The sequence below is a fragment of the Pongo abelii genome, chromosome 4 (genome assembly GCF_028885655.2).
Source record: "Pongo abelii isolate AG06213 chromosome 4, NHGRI_mPonAbe1-v2.0_pri, whole genome shotgun sequence".
Lineage (NCBI taxonomy): Eukaryota > Metazoa > Chordata > Mammalia > Primates > Hominidae > Pongo > Pongo abelii.
In genome coordinates, this window is record NC_071989.2 from 86,197,362 (window position 1) to 86,214,253 (window position 16,892).

The 16,892-nt window shown below is 45.9% G+C and overlaps 1 protein-coding gene and 1 pseudogene across 9 annotated transcripts in view; both read right to left on the bottom strand.

Moving 5' to 3' along the window:
• Positions 1-11,840, bottom strand: part of LHFPL2 (LHFPL tetraspan subfamily member 2) — a 157,698-nt gene extending 145,858 nt beyond the window's left edge. For 5 of the 9 annotated variants that reach the window (XM_009240838.4, XM_054555660.2, XM_063724442.1 and 2 more), the window contains exon 1: positions 11,415-11,798. The gene's annotated coding sequence lies outside the window, so the exon portion shown is untranslated. Of the gene's footprint in view, positions 1-11,414 lie in introns of all 9 variants that reach the window. The other 4 variants (XM_054555659.2, XM_054555657.2, XM_009240837.4 and 1 more) reach the window with 3 other exon arrangements.
• LOC134761460 (high mobility group protein B1-like) lies at positions 7,199-7,781 on the bottom strand (annotated as a pseudogene).
• Positions 11,841-16,892: the final 5,052 nt, after the last annotated feature.

Below are 16,892 nucleotides of genomic sequence, written 5' to 3' on the forward strand. Positions count from 1 at the left end.
ACCACCTAGAAGCTTTGTTTAAAAGATACAGATTCCCAGGACCCACTCCAGACCTATGAAGCCAAAACCCCAGGTAGGGTCTGGTAACACATATGTTTAGCCAGCACCTTGGCAAGTTTCAGAAATAATGCTCCAAATGAAACAATAGGCAACCTTTTAAAAGCTTTGTAATCACATAACCTTGAAGTTATAGGGTATGTGGGAAAATGCAGGTTTAATGGAAGGAAGTTAGAGCCTTCTTAATCTAGTTAAACTTATGGAATATAACCAACATGTAATGAGGAAATCATTTTAACTAACTTGCGGGGGGCGGGGAGGCCTTCCCCTACAGCTTTACCATATCTCAACTGGAAGAGCTCATAACCTCCCTGCCCTAAAGGATTAAGGGCATCCCTGCACGGTGGTTCCCAACAGCTATTAAAGGCCCAAATGGAAGTGCCAGGGCTGAGGGCTCGCAGTCTCAACCTGATAGAGGCCAGCCCTAAGTAGCAGGCAACCAACTTCAAGTCAGACCTCACAGGCCCTCCTGGCATGCACAGTTCAGCCCTGACAGGTCTCAGCTGCCAGCTGCCTATTCCATAGTCTCTTTTACGCTCCAGTTTAATGTGAGGCCTTGCTATTCAAAGTGAGCTCCACGGGAGTAGCAGGGGCAGCATCACGGAGAGAGCTTGTTAGAGATGCAGAATCCTAAGTCCTACCCAGCCCTGCTGTACCAGAGTCTGTATTTTAACAGGATTCCAGCCAATTCTTGGGCACAGTCAAGCTTGAGAAGCCCTCCTGAAGGGATAGGGACTTCTACCCACAACTCCGGAACATCAGCCTCCCCATTCGGGCACCAGCCTCTCAGAGGCCTTCCTCCCTCACACTCTTCACTCAAATCTTGTCAGTGCTGGTTTGTCTTGGGGCCAGATCACCACCAGCAGGACCCAATGAAGAGCTGACAACCCAAAGCCCAGTTTTTAGGAAGTTAAAAGGAGGCAGTAAGGACTGGGCGCGGTGGCTCACGCCTGTAATCCCAGCACTTTGGAAGGCCGAGGCGGGTGGGTCACGAGGTCAGGAGATCGAGACCACCCTGGCTAACATGGTGAAACCCCATCTCTACTAAAAATACAAAAAAATTAGCTGGGCATGGTGGCAGGCGCCTGTAGTCCCAGCTATTCGGGAGGCTGAGGCAGGAGAATAGCATGAACCAGGGAGGCGGAGCTTACAGTGGGCTGAGATGGCACCGCTGCACTCCAGCCTGGGTGACAGAGCAAGACTCTGTCTCAAATAATAATAATAATAATAAATAATAAATTAAAAAATGTAAAAAAAGGAGGCAGTAAGTTCTGATTGTGTCTCACATTCTCATCTGGCTCTAACATCTGCCTCCCTTCGAGGGCAGGACTACAGACCTCGTGATCGTAAATCAGCAGAGACAATCCAAAGTCAAACAATACCATGGAATGCTGGCTCTTTGGTTCCAGCACAATGTTAATGAGGTCGAGGTCACGGGTATGATTAGCTTCCTCTGTATCTTGGCACAGACTCCAACCCTCTGCCCTCTGGCCGCCTGCAAAGGCTGACGCACCCTTGGTTACTAAGAGGACTGGAGGAGAATGACAAGGGGAGGCTAACAGACCAGCACCAGTTAATGACTCAAAGAACCTGAGTGGCTGACGGGGTGCATGTATCAGAGAACGACTTGTGGCCCAGAGGGAAGGCTGACAAGACAGATGACCGGGTCAGAATTCAAAACTATCTGGACAGGCCAAACATGCCAGAACTGAGAAAGCTGAAATTTCACAAGAAGAAAGGAAGGTCCCGTGATCAAGATTTCAAAAATCAAATATATACATCCCAAACTAGAGGAAGTCTAATTGGATGGCAGTTCTCAAGTTTTTAAAATTTTTTAAAACATTCAAGTTTTGTTGACCAATATGGATATTAAGAAAGCTAGAAGCCTCTTAGGACCAGAAGTCTAGTTTCCAGACCAAAAGGAGCAGTGGTTCTTCCCTAACATGGCTGGTCAGACTATCCTAAAAGGCCCCCCAGCCACCTGTCCACACAGGTGTATACACAAACTCTCACACCTTCTCACCACCACCACCATTTGGGTTCTTATTATTCAGTGTGGCCTCTTCACCCATACTGTCCCTGACTATAGCTCTTTTTGGCTTGGTAACATAGTGTAAACATTTCACACATCAGCTAAGTTCCCTCTCATGCTGCCCTTTCTTTACAATACACTTAAGCACAAGCTGGAAAAACAAAACAAACAAACCAAAAAAAAGCATAAATAGTCAAGACAACCTAAGCACACCCACTTACCAAAAGGATTCAGATCAAAAATGACTTACAGTCACCAGTTTAAGCCGGCACACTATGCTACGAATTACAGCATGAATCCATGCAGAGTCAGTAATTAAGTCGGTAATTATGAGTTTCCACTGCAGAAGAACCCTAAAAGGCCCACTGTAAGAAGGAGCAAATGAAAGAGTATCGTTTAGACATACCTCTCTAGAATGTAGAATCATCTTCTAAGAACAGACAGTTGGCCATTTTAAAAAAGAAAACAAATGTGATTTTAGATTGTTTTTAAAGTTGTGAGCCATGTTTTTTCTACGTGTCTATTTAATATACAAGTGTTAGTCATTTACAAATACAAAAACATTGCTTACTGGTAAATTTGTAATTCCCAGACTATCCAGTCTGTTGTTTTTAATTCAGAAAATGTGTTCTCTATGAGCAAGAGAAAGTTAATTTTTTAAGAAGTTATTTTGCCCTTAATAAGTGTGTGCCATGCACCACTTATCTGAAGATTGAATGAGGCTCCTGTGAATGCAATTACAGCCTTCCTTAAACAACTGGCTAAATGCCTTAAACCTAGAAAACATGTGAAATTCAGCCCAATTGCAGCCTGCCCCAGGAGAAAGGAAGCTTGAACTCCAGGTGCCCCAACAACACAGCACAGTGTGGAAAGAAAGAAAATGCTGAACAATAGAATCAGGAGAGGAAAGAGTCCCTCTTAATTTTCCGGGCATGTGGGGAGCTTGTTGCTAAAGAAATATTTAAGATCTCACTGCTGGTTAAGGTTCAACTGAACGGTGAAATTAAAAAAAAAAAATCTAACATGCCAGTACAGCACTTATTTAATTCAGTATTTCTTATCAATCAGGTTTATTTCAGTACTTCTTATCAATATAACAGAAACGCCTCTCAAATCACACTTAAAATGTTTATGAAAACATACCAAACATACCCACTATAAGGGGTGGGGTCTTCCCTATCATTCAGAGGAAGCTGCCCCATTCTGGATTTGGGTCGCAACCCCCAGTCCTAGTTACATTCCTGCAGCCTTCCAGTATTTATAACTATATCAACAATGAGTAGGAATGTCAGTTCTGTTTAAAGACAGGAACTGCCTTACAAAAGATGCACCATGGATGTAAAACGATGTATGATGCTGTGACCAAAACCACTGATGCAGTTTTGTACAAAAACCAAAATACTTCCCCAGCTCTTTAGTTCTCATTTCAAAAAGTAACATACTACTTGTAGAAAATCTGAGAAACAGAAAAATAAAGAAAAAAAATTAGTCACTCATAGCCCCATTAAGATAACCAGTTAAAATTTTAGTCTCTGTCCTTCCAACCCTGTTAAGCAGGCAAGGATGGGGTGAGGTGTTATTGCTGGTTACACAGACTAACAATGATTAATCATCCCCACTGGACTTACCCTAAATCCACAGCAGTAAGAGTAACGGTTGTGCCTGCAATTCAACAAGCATTCACTGGGGCCTGCTTGGCACACTCTCATTTATGCCACAAATGAATGAAATGCAAATTAACACCAGTAGCCCTTGAGGGCCATTTGGTAACCTCGAAAAAGAAGGTAGATAAACCTCATCCCTGATGGACATGAAAACAAGAGTTAGTTCTCCTAGTACTGAGAGTAGGAGAGCCTGGCCACCCTCTCTAAGGCAGGGAATGAAATGTTTCAGAGGAAGTGTGTGCAGAGCAGTTGGAGATGAAGACCTGGGAACCGCACACATGTGCGGCTGCCCATTAGCAAGCCATGGGTTCCTGGGAATCTGTGTGCTTTTAGGACCAGAGAGATTCAGCCCACAAGGGAAATGTTCTTAGTCCCACAAACAGGGAGAGCTTTAAAACTGTCAGAACACCCTAGTTTCCATACATCAACCTGGGCTACTAATCATCCACCTATTACCCTTGTGCAGTCAAAGGCCAGACAACCTGGTTCCGTCTAGTTGAACCATGCTCTGTGCTTAAGGCACAAGGAAAGAATTGTTTCTACTGCTGATGTCACCTCAGCGTTAAACATTGTTCATTATTAACCAAATGAAATATTCTTCTTTCAAATACTATAACTGGGTGCAGGTTTCCTCGCTTATTTTTTTTTAATGTGAAGAGTTGTGAAAGTTAGTTTGACTGAACTTCCAAAGTTCACCCCCAAGTAAATACCCTGGAAGTCTTAAATAAAGTTTGACAAAAATATTTGTAAAATAGTCTCCATAAAACTACTTAATCATTATAATGTGTTATTAAATCAAAGTCAGAACAAACCCAGAAGAAAAATCCAAATACACTGACGTTCTCCTTTCTGGACCTGCCAACTGTCAAAATCAAAATTGGGTGCTTCTCCTGACCTAGCTGATTAAAGTTTAGGAAAATGTGCAGATAACACACCTTTTTAACCGTATTCAATATTTTGTAGACATACACAAAACTAGTTTACATTCTCAGCAAGTGAAGTTCATCTTACATTTTCTTAAATATATTTATTGTATTTAAGAAAATGCACAGTATACACACACACACACATATACATGCTCAAGCTGCTATAATAAAATACCATAGATTGGGTAGCTTAAATGACAAACGTTTATTTCTCACAGTTCTGAAGGCTGGGAAGTCCAACATTAAGGTGCCAGGAGATTTGGTTCCTGATGAGGGCCCTCTTCCTGGCTTGCAGACAGACAGTCACCTTTTTGCTGCATCCTCACACACTGGAGAGTGAGCTCTGGTCTCTCTTCCTTTTCTCATAACGGCTCTGGTCTCTCTTCCTTTTCTCATAATGACACTGATCTTATTATGGAGGTCCCACCCTCAGTATCTCATCTAAACCTAATTACCTCCCAAAGGTCCTACCTCCAAATGCCATCACATAGGGGGTTAGGGCTTCAACGTATACATGAATCTGGGGGACACAAATATTCTTAACAGACACGTGTATGGTATCAATTTTATCAGTTACACATCCTAGCTATCAAACACATTCACAACCATTCCATGTACATTAACTATCTTAACTATCTCAGTTTAAAATAACAACAAGCAGAACTCACCAAGTCTGCAAAATAACATCAGTACAAGCCTGGTCATTTGAGGCTAAAGTCAAGGGCTTGATGGACAATCAAGCCAGTCAGGCCTGGTAAAGGGATGAAAGAGAAAATTTCACTTACAAGGACACAAATTACTCTTGCACCTAGTATCAGTTAGTAAACCTCGACACGCCAAGCAAGAGAGGGAGGCCTCCCTACAAACACTTGCCACTACCATAAAAAGAACTCCCTCTATCATCTCTAGCTCCACACCTCGCCTCCTGCCTCTAAATCCAACTTTTTGCTGGACATCTCTTCTTGGAAGGCTTGTAGTTCAGTTTTGGATTCAACTGAACTCATTACTCCTTGCCATCTCTCTCCAAACTGAGGTTCCCACAACTGCTTACCTCAATGAAAGGTGCCATGACCCATAACAGTCAAAGTGCACTCCCTCTCCTAGGGGACCACCCCAGGAGATGAACAGGAAGTGGGGTCAATATCTGCAGGCCTCTCCTCTCTCCACCACCCAGTCCTGCCAGGATTTCTGCACTCTCGTACTAGCCTCCCAGCTCACCTTGTTCCCTGCCCTCCTTGTTACCTAGCCCATCTTACGGCCATGGAGCTCTTTCTAAAGTGCAATATGATCACAGCATTCACCTGCTACAAATGCTCCAGCCTTCACACAGCTTTAGAGATGAAATACAGACTCCCTTAGCTCAGTGCCCAAGACCCCAAACCCTCAGGTACTTCCCAGCACAACCTCGACTCTAGTCCAACAACTACTGTCAGCGCCCTGGCTGCACTATACCTTTCCAAGCCTTCTAGACTCCAAACTTACGTGTTATCTTATCATGTATTACTGCAATTTTTAAAGTAATGAAAAAAAAGAAAAAACAAAACCTTGAAGGTGCATGATGAACCAAGTATTCACTCTTTTCTTTCCTCTTTCAGCCACATCTTCTACACCAAGAGAGAATCAAGTATTTCAAATGCCAGCTAGGACTCTTCTCTGGACACAATCTGGCTTTTATAAGTCGATGGTCAGATCCTACCTTTGACTCCTTCTTTGCCTTTCTAAGGCTGACATGTCTCACGTGCAGGAAAAATTGCTGTTTTTTAATAAAAAAAAGATTGTATTTACTTAGAAACATTCATTATGTCAACAAAACAGCTACGACTTTTTTTTTTTGCAATTACAGAACAGTATTCAGTTAGCAGAACATTCATATAAGCTGCATCAGAGACAACTGAAGATGAAAACACTACCAACCCCATATATTATCTAATTTGTGCTGTGCACCAACGAGAGCCTGCTTTAAATTTACATGCCAGTTTACAAGCCCCATACTGTATCAGGAGAGGTTAGTGGCTATTGAAAATATCACCAGGGTCGGGCACGGTGGCTCACGCCTGTAATCTCAGCACTTTGGGAGGCCAAGGCAGGCAGATCCCTTGAGGTCAGGAGTTCGAGACCAGCCTGGCCAACATGGTGAAACCCTATCTCTACTAAAAATACAAAAAATTAGCCAGGTATGGTGGCGTGCGCCTGTAGTCCCAGCTACTCAGGAGGCTGAGATGGGAGAATCACTTGAACCCGGGAGGACAAGGTTGCAGTGAGCTGAGATCGCGCCATTGCAGTCCAGCCTGGGTGACAGAGGGAGACTTCGTCTCAAAAGGAAAATAAAATAAAATACCACCAGCACAGGGTATCTAAAGATAACATTTGGTGGTGTGTTAACTATACAAAAAAGACAATGTACAATTTCAAAACAAATGTTACACAGTCTTCCATTTCAATTTCTTTAAAAGAAGTGAAATGTATACAGGGAGTTGAAATGCTTTTTAGATAAGAAAAAAAAAACTGCTAGAACCAACTTATTCATCATCATCTTCATCTTCCTCCTCTTCGTTCTTTTTCTTGCTTTTTTCAGCCTTGACAACTTGCTTTTTTGCTGCATCAGGCTTTCCTTTAGCTCACTATGCAGCAATATCCTTTTCATATTTTTCCTTCAGCTTCACAGCCTTCTTTTCGTAAGGCTGCTTATCATCTGCGGCAGTGCCCTTCCACATCTCTTCCAATTTCTTTACAACTCACCAATGCTAGGCCAGGATGTCCTCCTTTGATTTTTGGGCGACACTCAGAATAGAACAAGAAAAAGGCCAGAGGAGGCCTCTTGGGTACATTGGGATCCTCGAACTTCTTTTTTTGTCTCCCATTTTGGAGGGATATAGGTTTTCATTTCTCTTTCATAATGGGTCTTGTCCACCTTTGCCATGTCTTCAAATCTCCCTTTCTCTTTAGCAGACATGGTCTTGCACCTCTCTGAGCATTTCTTAGAAAACTCTGAGGAGTTGACTGAGCATCTAGATGCTTCTTCTTGTGCTCCTCCCAACAAGTGTGGACAAAGAATGCATATCACATTTTACCTCTCAGCTTCCTTGGATCTCCTTTGCCCATGTTTAGTTCTTTTTTTCCTCAGTGAGCCACAGAGTCGCCCAGTGCCCGTCTGGCTCTCACTTGCCCCAGCGCTGTCTCTATGGTGCTCAGTACACTGCAAACTGTTTGTTTTCATTGCATGCAAAACAATTTGATTCACTGGCCAGTAGTTGTGCTCAGCCACTAAAACTGAATACTTTCATAAAGTACAGAAACAAATAGGCCTCCCCTTCTCCCTTTGGAAGACCCACAGGACTAGCCATACCCTGCTATCACCCCCAGGCCCAGCCAGATCACTTCCCTCTGACCAGGCTGGAGAGTGGAAGGCAAGGACACCCAACATGCTGCGTTCCAGCACAGCTCTTCTGAGTCAAAAAGGGAGCTTCCAGGGTCTATGGAAGTCCTTTGAAAACAGAGGTGTATGGGTTTTTTTTTTTTTTTCTTCTAATGTGTACTCTGTAAGAGGAGAGGCCTGCTCTTGGTTTTTGCTGTGTTACCAGAGCCCAGAACAGAGCCTGGCCCAAGGGAGTGGCTCCCTAGGTATTTGCTGAATGACTGGATGAATGAAGAAACAAACAGGCACTCTCCCTAAATTAGCAGAGTTCCTCTTCTCAAGAAGTACTATTGTGCTAAGAATGTCTTTGGTTCACTTTTCTCTTGGGCACAATCTTAGCAAAAACTGGGAAGTGCATCATTAACCCCAAGATAGACAGACAGATGCATACACATACACACACACACACACACACACACATATATTTTTTGAGACAGAGTCTTGCTCTGTCACCCAGGCTGGAGTGCAATGGCGCCGTCTCAGCTCACCGTAACCTCCGCCGGGTTCAAGCGATTCTCCTGCCTCAGCTTCCCAAGTAGCTGGGACTACAGATGCATGCCACCACACCCGGCTAATTTTTGTCCTTTTAGTAGAGACAGGCTTTCACTATGTTGGCCAGGCTGGTCTCGAACCCCTGACCTCGTGATCCACCCACCTCAGCCTCCCAAAGTGCTGGGATTACAGGTGTGAGCCACTGCGGGCCCAGCCCCCAAGACATAAATTAAAGCTTTTTGGAGTAAATTCTAGAGATCAGCTATTTGCTTCTTGTTTGTATCTAAGAGCAGTAAGCATTGGGTAAAATGTTGCTTTTAAGAGTCCCAAGAGAGGCACTTATCATGTTCATTACTATAGTTTTCTTTCTACCTAAAATAAAATTTGTTTATTCACTTTGGTGGGACCTAATACCTGAAGCTGCCATTGCAACAGGACATGTAGCCTGGAATTGCAAGCCACATCTGTGTTCCACCTCTAGATCCAAATAGTGCCTGCACTACAAACTCCCTGGAAATGGAGGCCCAGAAAAGGCTAATCAGAATGAGCCAAAAGGATGCAGCTTGCAAATTCCAGAAAGATCAGTGTTTTTGAGTGTAGGCTGGCAGGGCATGGGTCCAGACTCAATGCAGAGCCACTCACTCCAAAACCAGGTATCTCTGCATTCTAGCTGTTTAACAGGCACCACTTTTTCCTAGGGATTTGGAATACCTGATAATCATCAGTAACACTTTCTGAGCACTTAGCGTGAGGAACTATCCCAAGTCCTGCACAAGAGCAATCAGTTAATCTTCAAGGGGATTATCCGAGCTGAATTATTATCATCACCATTTTAGACACACAGAAACAGAGAAATTAAATAACATGCCCAAGGTTTAGGTACATCTCGGAGCCCAACAGCCCAAATTTGGGTCTCCTATATTTGGGTTTACCACTTCATCAATTCTTTGCAGTAAAGAAGTTGAGAAGCTGTATATAGTGTTCATTAAAAAGAAATATGTAGTTTTTTATATATTGTTTTTCTATCATCTCCTACTATGGACTTTTCCTCCCTGCCCAAACACTGGGTGCCATCAACACCCAGCCCATGCATATGGTGAACAGCATACATTACTTCTTCCAGAAGGCACTGCTTTGTTTTCATCTACAAAGATCCTTCTTCCTTCCTATAGACAAATGACTGGTTCACATATCATGACTCAATTTATATTCAACAATGTTCATTTGCAGTGTAATTATTCTTCCTAATTAGGCTGCTCTGAAGACAAATGACTGCCCCTCCCCATCCCCCTCTCCTACAACACACAATGTATTTTTCCTGATATAAAATGTTTGCTGCACCCTTTGCAAACCACAAGAAGCCACAGTCTGCTCTCCATGTGACCACTTAGAGAAAAATACTATTATAAGATAGTGTTTTATCTGATATTACTTCAAAATCAGAATCAGATTTCTAACAGATCAATAAGCCTATCACAGTATGACAGCAAAAAGAAATGAGATTCTTGGATCTTATTTCTCTTTCCTATCTTAAAAACATTTCCTCTTCCCGCGAACATGTGTTCTCTAACTCTTAAATTTAAAAAGGAGTAGTTTCTAAAAGAGAACCAGTAGGAAAGAATCAGGAATACCAGCAAAAGTCAACATCAAAGAAGTTAGTATCTGATCCTCTCTTAAACCTGGCAGGAGAGGAGCTCTCTGGCCAAGGGGTAAGGCAAAAGCAATGTGCAGGTTATAAATGTCCCTTCAAGCTCAGTTACTCCGGTTTACCTCTATGGGGTGAGCCTCTAACAGCTCTGGCTCGCCCGAATCTTTCCTCCCTCGGCTCCATCACACACTTTCCATAGCTGCCGCATTGCGATTTCAAAGTTCTCCTTTCTACGTAGGTCACCCACCGATGGTAACCTACATGCACAAACACACTCGCACAATCACAGCAGAGAAAATGGGACATACAGGAAACGGCCCGGGTGGAGGCGAGGACAGGGGGTGGGGATAGGACTTTGTCTTTACTCTGGTGTTACTCCCATTGAAACAAGCACATGGACTTTCATGGAACTCATGACCATCCTGAAATAACAGAAAAGTCGAACGGGATTGAAGAAAATCCTTTGCTTTTCTAAGTTCGAAGAACACTGGGCCGCTGAATGGAAGGGAAAAGAAAAAAAAACTGTGTGCCTAAAAACATCCAGAAACACATGCAGAGTCTCCCCAGTCCTTTGCCCATTCCGTGGGCTCAAGCCGCCCATCCCAGATGCGGTCTTCCCCACTCCACGCCCACCTCCTCCAGCCCGCACCCCAAATCACTGAGCTGCCCACAAAAATGCAGTCCAGATTTGAGAAGCAGCTGACGTCTGTGGCCAGAGTGACCCACACGCCAAGGACCAGGGACAGCAGGGGCGACCACGGGGCGGCCCCCAGGGAGCGGTGCCAGGAGCGCTGGAACCCGGCGCCCAGCTGCGCCTGGGACCCACGCGCCGCCGTCCGAAGCCCGCCAGCGACGCCCAGAGAGCAGTGCTCCCGCCGGCTTCCCGAGGAGACGCTGTTCCCGGCACAACTTTTTTCCACTTCTGCGGCCGCCGGCGGCGCTGAGAAGCAGCTGTTCCCTTCCCATTCCCAGAACCCAACGCCCATCCCGCAGCACCTCCGACCGCCCCGCGCGGTCTCCCAGGGCGCCGAAGCGAAGTTCCCGGGCCAGCCGCGGCTCAAGCAGCCCAGGCTCGGCCGGCCGCAACGGCTCCCCATGCGCCCGCGTGGGGCGCCCACCTGGCCGGGCCCACCGGCTCTCCCCTCCCGCAGCGCGCGCGGGCCCGACGCCTGCCACTCACCCGGCCCCAGCTCGGCGTCTCCGGCTCCGAGCCCGCAGCCTTCCCCAAGCAAGGGCTTTCAGTGACGCCTCCTCGCAGCCACCTCGCTCTTGCCCCCGCTGGCCGCGCCTGGAAGGAGGCGGCGGGAGGAGAGCGGGAGGAGGCGGCGGGAGCAGGGGGCGACGCAGGGGAGGGGAGAGGGTCCGCGGCGCGGGGGAGGAGGCGGCGAGGCGAGAGAGCGCCGAGCTCGGCGGCCGCCCGGGCTAGCACTCGGGGAGAGGGAGGAGGAGGAGGGGCGGGGGCAGCGAGAGAAAGAGGCGGCCGAGCCGCCCTGCCCAGGCCCCGGCCCCGCGCCGCTGCCCAGTCACCATCGCCGCCTCCGTCCCGCGAGCGGGCCGGGCGTCCGGGGGAGGGGTCGGGCTCGGGGCTCCCGGCGCGGCGCGCGGGGCGGGACGGGGGCGGCGGGCGGGCGGACCAGGCCCGGCCTCCGGAGGGGAGTGTCCTGCGGGTCAGGGAGGGAGTCGGCGACAGGGGATCCCCGATAGGGGGTGCGGGGACCTGGGAGCCGGTCCCTGAGCCCGCCGGGGGGCGGCGGCGGCGGCGTCTCTCGGGGTCCTGCGAGTTTCCTCCGGGCCGCACCGGGGAAGCTCCCGAAGCAGCTTCGAGCAGCCCTGCCGGGAGCGCCGGAGGCGGAGAGCGGCGCTGACGGAGCCGGGGGAGAGAGGCCAGGCTGCTCCGGCGGAGAGCGGGCCCCGGGGCGCTAGGAGCAGTTCCCCAGACCCGGGCCCAAGCGGAAAGAACGGCCGTCTGGTGGCCCCGGAGAGTCCGAAACGGGAGAGAGGCCAAGGGGCGCCTGGACCCCCATCCTCGCCGCCCTCTCCCGGAGAGGAGGCTCCGGACATAAGTTCCCGTGCCCTCTGAATATCTAGGAGTGGAAACTCAATTCCAAGTCACAAAGATTATTCCTAATAGAATGCTTGGTGTCCTCAGCTTTCCTGCCCTCAAAATTACGGTTTCAGGATGATTTTCGGAGGCGCTTTAGGAACAGCCTGAAAAGGCATTCTTGTCCAGAGAGGGATGCTTCAACTCCCCACCTCCATCCCCGGGGCTGGGAGCAAAGAACAGAGTTAAATGGCCGTGAATTCAGGTGCCAGTACTGTTTGTGATTGAAGTGTTAGGACGTGGCACCTCTCTAGGCAAACCCATCTTGTATTCCACCCCTCGCCCCCCCGCCCCCCGCCCAGTCAAATGCTCCGGTTCCCAGTTTCTCAGCCCCTTGTCTGGGACATCTCTATCCACCAGTCGCCCAGATTCAGATTAGCAGTCAATTTTGGGCCTCGCTCCTCCACTCCCGGTAGCCACTCCCATTAGTTCTTCATTTTTAATGTCTTTCCAGTTGCCATGTCCTTTCAAGCCCACTGCCGCCTTTCTGGTTCTCGCTATCTGGCACTGGATGGCGTGCGCGGCCTCCTACCGGCTCTCTGCTGGGGTCCTCTCTACACTTGAATCCATATGCGCAGGCTTACAGGTGAATGGCTCTAGAACACCCCTCAGGCAGGCCACTTCCTGTTCTGGAAGCTTTCTGAGGCACTTTGCCAGAGAACATTCTGAATTCCTTAAAAATTCATCAGTTCAAAACCATACAACAACTGCACCTCCATACGCACTCCTCAGAGCCTGGCACTCTCTTTAGATGGGGATCCTCCCCTCCCCCCGAGAAAGATCCATGCCTGTATCTACACGAGAGTTGCTGATGCTCTTCTCAGAGCTGGAATGCTCTCTTTCATCTTCTCCCGCAGCCAAATTCCACTTATCTTCATTGAAAATGAAGTTTGCAGTACCACATTTTTGCTCTAAAAGGATATATGTGCTCTTTCCATTTTGTGAAATTACACACTAGAAATAACAGGGCTTGTGGGGGAAGTAGGGTTAGAAAACGACTCAGAATCTATGTAACATTGTAACCAGAGCACTAACAAAAACTAACCATTCCAAAAAAACATACCAGCAGAGCTAATGAACTGTGTTAAATTCCTAATAAATACTATAGTACATATAAATATACTTTACTTTTATAAAAAGATGAAGATAACTGTTGAAAGGGAGTTGTTTGAAGCTGCTGACTTGAGATAAACACAAAATGTACAAATAAGAAGAGAACTCTCTGTCCTGTCCCCTAACCCACATCCCACAAACCCTTCCAAGGTAGAGAGGTCAAGGCCAAATCAATCCAAGAGAAAGAATGTAGGGTGAGTGGGCCTACAGCACCCTGTGTTCTCTGTAACTAGATGCACCCTGCTGTGTTTTGCAGCTGCAGTTACTTGGTGGTGCAGAAACATTAAAGTGCTGGGAACCCTTGAATATGAACCAACACAACTCCACCCATTTTACTAATATCTAATAACTAATGAGTTAGTTTGTGTTATCCATGCTCTCATTACAGAAACACCCTTGGTAACAGAGTACACTGTACTTAATTCTGTGTTTAAAAAGTAGACTATAGGCTGGACATGGTGGCTCACGCCTGTAATCCCAGCACTTTGGGAGGCCGAGACAGGTGGATCACCTGAGGTTAGGAGTTCAAGACCAGCCTGGCCAACATGGTAAAACCCTGTCTCTACTAAAAATACAAAAATCAGGCCAGGCACAGTGGCTCACGCCTGTAATCCCAGCACTTTGGGAGGCCAAGGCAGGCGGGTCATGAGGTCAAGAGATCAAGACCATCCTGGCCAACATGGTAAAGTCCCATCTCTACTAAAAATACAAAAATTAGCTGGGCATAGTGGCGCACACCTGTAGTCCCAGCTATTCGGGAGGCTGAGGCAGGAGAATTGCTGGAACTCAGGAGGCAAAGGTTGCAGTGAGCGGAGATCGCCCCACTGCACTCCAGCCTGGTGACAGAGCAAAACACCACCTCAAAAAAAAAAAAAAATTAGCTGGGCATGGTGGTGGGCACCTGCAATCCCAGCTACTCGGGAGGCTGAGGCGGGAGAATTGCTTGAACCCAGGAGGTGGAGGTTGCAGTGAGCTGAGATCATACTACTGCATTCCAGCCTGGGCAACAGAGAGAGAGTCCGGCAAAAAAAAAAAAAAAGTAGACTATACTTCATCCTACACATTTACTGAGCACTTACTATATGCCAGGGACTGGCTGTTCCAGGTACTGGGGATACATCAGTGAACAAAAAGAAATGCAAAAATGTCTGCCCTCATGGGTTGTGGAGACTTGAACACACATCACCAGATGGTTTGTATTATTCAGGATATATGTTTCATATGTGTGTAGCTTGAATTGATGCATGTATATTTTAATCTCTTTGAAGACTAGGGTTGAGCCTTACTTATGTCTTTCTATCTTCCCCAGTGTCTGACACAGTAAATTACTATTGGGACATGTAAATTAGGGCAATTATAGCCGTTTAATACTCTGTGTTATGGAATTCACAGGAGAACTACCTGTAAAATATAAAACTAATTTTTCTCAAAACTGTGTTTGCAGCTTTTTGGGCAAAAATCAAGACATGTATCCCCAGATGGGATAACTTGGGTCTAAAGAGCAGATAAATTACACTTAATATGAAGCAAGAAGTTAGGGATGGCAAAGTAGGGAAGAATAGAGAAGGAGACAGATGCTAAAAAGTGTAGTTCATGAAGAAAGTACCTTCTAAGTTCTGTGGAAAGAAAGAGAACAGCAGGAACTTTGGGATATCGTGAATCTTGCTTTTATCATGTGCTTCAGCCACATTTTTAAGAAGCACTCACTACAAGGCATAAACGAAGAGGAAATTAGGAGAAATTAAAGGGTGTCTGCACATTTTGGTCAAATGACAAGGAGGCCTTGGAAGAAGATTATTGAGCCAGTTGGGGCCATGCGGTGAAATTACAGTGATGTCTAGCTAAAACGTATGGTATTGAACTTACTTGCCTGTGCAAATCACTCTATTCTTTGAATGTCTGGACACTGTACTCCACCTAGAGTACCTTGTTTCAACACGGCTAGCAATTTTTCATATGTGAACACTTTGCATCCTAATTTTTTCTGAGTAAGAATCTGCTTGGAGTTAAATAAAATATGCATTTATAACAGACAGGAAAGCACTGATATATTTTCATGATTGTCAGCATACTGACTGTTGATTAACTTTAAGTTTGCCTATTCATCTTCATTAAACCCTACTTCCCAAATCCACCACCACCCACTTTAAGAGATTGATTGATATTTCCTTTTTCTTTCTTTCTTTCTCTCTCTTTTGTTTTTGTTTTTTTTTTTTTTTGGTTTTTTTTTTTTTTTTTTTTGAGACAGAGTCTTGCTCTGTTGCCCAGGCTGGAGTGCAGTGGTGCAATCTCCACCTCCCCGATTCAAGTGATTCTCCTGCCTCAGCCTCCCTAGTAGCTGGGATTACAGGCGCACACCACCATGCCCTGCTAATTTTTGTATTTTTAGTAGAGATGAGGTTTCAGCAGGCTGGTCTCGAACTCCTGACCTCAAGTGATCTGCCCATCTCAGCCACCCAAAGTGCTGGGATTACAGGCATGAGCCACCACGCCCAGCCCTATATTTCCTAAAACTGCAAATGATGATAGAATTTCAGTGCTAGGTGCAAACTTAGAATTCAATGCCTTTTGAAGATCACATAAAATACTAGACAATTTAAGCTGAGAGTCTCTTCAAGGAAACTAGCAGATTGCAGTTCCCACCCACAGGGTCTTGTGAAAAGTCACTAACTTAAACGTGATTATTCAGCTTTTTTTGTTCCGTGGATGTAATTATACAAAGAAACCATCTGAAATTCTAAGAATCCATTTTTCTCTACAAATAAGGGTTGAGAAAAGGTAATTTTGAGCACAAACACTTGCAGGGCTTTACTGATGAAAAGCAGAAGTCTGACCTGCGTGAGACAGAAGCCACCTTTTTGGCCACAGAAAAGGTCTGGCCAAAGTCTCCAATGGACTTAGAAATGTCATATATTTATTTCTGCTTCCAGTTGGCAGTTTTTAAGTTGGTGACAAAATGAAGCCTGTAAATATAAACGAAATTTCTCTATTTTTATTGAAATCTCATTATATCAAGGTGCTCAGCTGTCTCTTGAATGAAGGTAACAAAATATCTCCAACTAAGAACAAGGATTACAGGTGCAAATAGAGATGTAGGATATTCTAGTACCACATAACAGAGAGAGCAATAGCACTAAATCAGACACGAGGGGCATAGTATCCCAATAAGGAAAATAAGGAAAATCTCCATGATCTGTAGAAAAGACTCCTTTTTCCCTCACAGATCTGTTAAAGGATCTGAACGGTCCACGTTCCAGTCCAGCCACAGAAAAACATGAACCTCAAAATACTCACTGTGGCTAAGTCATAAAAGAAATAAACACACAGAACTTTGGGCACTTGTGCTCTTCCTGGAAAAACTGAAGACTCTTGGCAACTTTTATCTTCCACTTACGGTCTCTACCTCCTGGCCTTCCTTTCTTCTATACATGAAGCAGTAGCTTT